The sequence below is a fragment of the Pantherophis guttatus genome, chromosome 8, assembly GCF_059756535.1.
Source record: "Pantherophis guttatus breed Tessera chromosome 8, ASM5975653v1, whole genome shotgun sequence".
Classification (NCBI taxonomy): domain Eukaryota; kingdom Metazoa; phylum Chordata; class Lepidosauria; order Squamata; family Colubridae; genus Pantherophis; species Pantherophis guttatus.
In genome coordinates this window covers 22,481,564-22,486,251 of record NC_142070.1, presented here as the reverse complement: position 1 = coordinate 22,486,251, position 4,688 = coordinate 22,481,564, and the positions used below count along the sequence as shown (strand labels likewise).

Here is a 4,688-nt window from a genome sequence, read left to right as displayed (position 1 = left end):
CAGGTTTTTAGGAAAGCATTTCAACTGACATGATATTCCTAATGCTTAGAAGTGGGCCTAGCAGAATAGAATAGAATTTTTACTGGCCAAGTGTGATTGGACACACAAGGAATTTGTCTTGGTGCATATGCTCTCAGTGTACATAAAAGAAAAGATACGTTCATCAAGAATCATAAGGTACAACACTTAATGATAGTTATAGGTTACAAATAAGCAATCAGGAAACAATATCAATATAAATCATAAGGATACCAGCAACAAGGTTACAGTCATACAGTCAGTCATAAGTAGAAGGAGATGAGTAATGGGAACGATGAGAAGACGAGAAGATTAATAGTAGTGCAGACTTAGTAAATAATTTGACAGTGTTGAGGGAATTATTTGTTTAGCAGAGTGATGGCGTTCGGGAAAAAACTGTTCTTGTGTCTAGTTAGAATAGAATAGAATAACAAGAGTTGGAAGGGACCTTGGAGGTCTTCTAGCCCCAGCCCCTGCTTAGGCAGGAAACCCTACACCACTTCAGACAAATGGTTATCCAACATCTTCTTAAAAACTTCCAGTGTTGGAACATTCACAACTTCTGGAGGCAAGTTGTTCCACTGATTAATTGTTCTAACTGTCAGGAAATTTCTCCTTAGTTCTAAGTTGCTTCTCTCCTTGAATAGTTTCCACCCATTGTTCTGGTATGCAGTGCTCTATAGCATCGTTTTGAGGGTAGGAGTTGAAACAGTTTATGTCCAGGATGTGAGGGATCTGTAAATATTTTCACAGCCCTCTTTTTGACTCATGCAGTATACAGGTCCTCAATGGAAGGCAGGTTGGTAGCAATTGTTTTTTCTGCAGTTTATTTTTTATTTATTATTTTTTATTAGTTCGATTTATATATGCTGCCTTTCTCAGAGACTCAGGGCGGCTTACAATGCATTAAGCAATAGCCTTCATACTTTTGTATATACCTGCTTAGTAGGGCTTTTTGGCCCCCTCTGAGCGGTGTTCTATTTTATACAAAGTCAGTTTATTCCCGCCACAAACTGGGTCCTCATTTTACCTACCTCGAAAGGGTGGAAGGCTGAGTCAACCTTGAGCCTGGTGAGAATTGAACTCGCAGTAATTGCAGGCAGCTGGCAGCTAAATGCTACTTTAACAGCAGCAGTTTAGTCCACTGCGCCACCAAGGCTCTTCTAATTCTAATTCTAGTTCTAATTAGCCTCTGAAGTCTGTGTCTGTCTTGTTGGGTTGCAGAGCCAAACCAGACAGTTATAAAAGTGCAGATGACAGACTCAATAATTCCTCTGTATAATAAAGGCTAAATCTATAGTTTGGATGAAATTAATTAATTAATTCAGTTTGGGCCACTACCCAATTCCAAATGCCCTGGATGGCTCACAATATGAAGAAGATGAAAGACAACAGCTCAAAAACCAAGGAAAGAAATGTATTTAACTTTGCTTCAAGTTTTTTTCACAATAAGCTTTCACCTGGCCCTTGTAACATTGGTAGATCTTTCCCTTTTGGAATCTGCAGATAAAAGAAAAAGGTGGTAAAGAGGATAGTCTCTTCATTTGCTGGTGAAATGAGTTATGAACAAGCATAGAATGTGCTGAAACAGAGGCTTCCTGGTATATAGACTGATTGAGGTGAAATTCTGCAAATATGATGTTGGGATTTGGTTACACAATCCTTAGGTCACACAATATCTCAAATAGCTTACTTTCCCAAACATTCACCATTGTTACATCAGTTGGAAACAACCAATAAGAGCTGCTCCAGTCCCACCTACTCTTGATTTCCTGACTTCAACTCTAACATAATGGTGGTGAAGTATAGCAGTTTTACTCACCTTGCAGCTCTTGTTGGATGCTGTCAGGCTCTAATATGAACATTACCTAAACATCATTTGACAAAGGATGATTAAACTCTATCTCACTTATGGCCTTCGAACAAATTGAAAAGACCGTTATGAAGACATGGGAAGGTAATATTGGAAGGGCATGTACCAAGGCTAGGAACAAGTGAGGCAAGATTCAGAAACAGACATGTAGCAGAAAGAGAGGATTTTTTTAAAAAGTGGGAGAAAAGTGGAGAGAATGAAACAGATTGAAAAGGAAGCCTAAAACTGCTGAAAAACTACAGACAGATTGACAATAGAGTTATGATTATGGAAAAGGCCAACTAAATATTGCAAGAAACCTGGAGTTTCTGCTCTATGCCACTTTTCTGGGAATGTTTGCTATGTATGATATGAGATCATTATCGCTATCTCACCACGGGCAGTAGTAGTAATAGAAGGAGAAAGATATGGTAAGAAAGAGAAAAGGAAGGAATAAGGAGTACCAGCAGTACCTTCCCTTTTGTGATATTCCATGCTCAGGCTTAAATGAAGACTTTGATTTGGAAGCATGGGCACAAAAGATTTCTCCAGTAATAAATTGCTATTAAGACAACATTCAAATGTGCCATATTTAATACCTGCTCATCCGTTTACAACTTGATTGACAGGGAAAAATTAGGGTGGGGGTAGCTTGCAAATAATTCCTGAGCATCTGCAGAAGTTTCTGTGTATGTGTCCATTCATATGTATACAGTGGCGGGATGCTGCCAGTTTAAAAACTGGTTCAGTGATCGCGCGCTTTGCGCGCGCGCGCACCTAACATGCGCTATACACGCATGCACAGTTTTACAAATATTAACCTTCTGTATTACCACTTTAGAGTAACACAGCTAAGGTGTGGCAATCCACTCTGGCGTGCCAATAATAAAGGGAAGATAAAGGTAAGTAAAGCGCAGGGGTGGGTGGGCAGGCTGACCTAAATCATCGGAGTGAACCAGTTCTCTTCCAGCTGATCGTCGGAGCCACCGGTTCGCCTGAACCAGTCCGAACTGGAAGAATCCCACCCCTGTATGTAGACTCAACAAGGAGATTACAGTGTTAATTTCTGAGTGGAAAAGTAGCAAATAAAGTGGTATTTAATCCTTTCCATACCTCCATGTTCCATCTATAACTTTCTCCATCATTTCTTTGTTACTTTAAGATGCTTCCATTGCAGGGAAAACATGGTACGTAAATAAGGATCCAGCTATTCTACTGTCATCTGCTGTTTTAATTTTCCCTGCCACTTGGAGACTAAATTTCTAGCAGAGTTCTGAGCAACTTCCATTCTCAGGTATCAATGAACCAAGCAAACAGCAGTAAGGATCTCCTGCATCCTGCTCTTTGGGAAGCTTCCTCCAAAGTGCTTTGAGAAACAGTGGTGACTCACAGGGACAACCATATCTTGTTGACAATAGTGGTGATACACATACATATGCATTGCTTGTGTCAGTGTGATGGACGGTAAAAAGGGAGAAATATAATCACCCCCCCCCCAGATAGCTGTAATCAATGATTAGGTTTAAGTGTTCTGTCAATTCGGTGGAGTCAACTTAACCCTGTGCATGACTTGGTCAATCTTAGGTTAAATTGAATCCCCTGGAGTTCGGTTGTCTGGATCAATTAGTACTAGTAACTTAAGAGAACCAACAGGATTCCCTTGAAAGAACTGTGCTTCCAAGGATGCAGCTAGTTGCTTTCCTAGCTCAGTCTGTCTGGAATAAAAATAAATAGAGTTGGAGATTGGAATGCACTGGGAGACTTTCTATGCCAATTTTATTCAGAAGCTACCAGGAGAGGCCAAACCAAGAGAAATGCAAAGCAAGGAAGAGAAGTGGAGGGAGGGTGCTTTCAGAGCAGTCAAGGCCCCCCCAAAATGAGGCAGCCAGGAAATATACATAGGGAGTCATGGTGGCCAAAGATGAGAAGAGAGGGTATGTGCCTCCATTGGCTTGAAATGATCCCACCCACCATGGGTCATCTGACTTTGCCACCAGCGAAAGGGTGGTGAAACACATCAGATTTTACACACTTTGCAACTGCTGTTTGAAGTTCTTCCCCTTAAAGGGGAAGATATTAGTAGAATAGCTAAGGGTGACCTAAGGTTGCTTTATCATAAATTGAAGATGAGATGAAGGCAATATCATGGGGACAAAGTAGAAAAAATGTCATAACAAGGCATACTTATACTGTGTTTGAGTGTAAGTGGGCAAAAGTTCTTTTCAATCAAGGAAGTATTTCAGCTCACTCACAGGGGTGAGCTGGAAACGGATTTCTTTTTTTCATTTTACATTGAAATGAAGGTCAAAAATAAAGAGTTGGATGAATGCAAACTTCTTGGCCCACTAATCTTCAACAATGTGGCCCATTATATTGTACTCCATTAACCATGTGGGGCTCTTAGGAGGAAAGTCCCTTTATCTCTCTCCCAACAAAGTTTAAGAATAATGCCCTCTAAACGTTCTGATCTTTATTAAAGTCCCAATTCTGAGAACAGTTCCTATTTATCCTTGAAAGAATTAACATTTGCGTTACATTGTGTTTGACAGGGTTTTTTTCCCCACAGAAAAGAGTCATATTCCCTTCAAGTTCATAATTTCTTTTTAAAACTACCCCAAAATTAAGTATCTTAAGAAACTTCCTTACATTAACCTCAAAATAATGATTGTTTATGTAGTACAGTAGTGCCAGGACAGATAGGGATATTTCTATACCCAATGATGGATGTCTACCCCAAGGAATTTACAGTCTTTAGCAAAAGAAAGGGAAAGGGGTAAATATGACACTCTCTGCCTCAGGGAAGCTATGAATTTCATTT

The 4,688-nt window shown here is 40.0% G+C and overlaps 1 long non-coding RNA gene across 1 annotated transcript; it reads left to right on the top strand.

Annotated features, from left to right (window-relative positions):
- The first annotated feature begins 1,784 nt into the window (after positions 1-1,784).
- LOC117679926 (uncharacterized) lies at positions 1,785-2,976 on the top strand. Its single transcript, XR_015729183.1, has 2 exons — positions 1,785-1,975; positions 2,712-2,976. It is a non-coding gene; the product is annotated as an uncharacterized LOC117679926 (long non-coding RNA).
- The last annotated feature ends 1,712 nt before the right edge of the window (positions 2,977-4,688 follow it).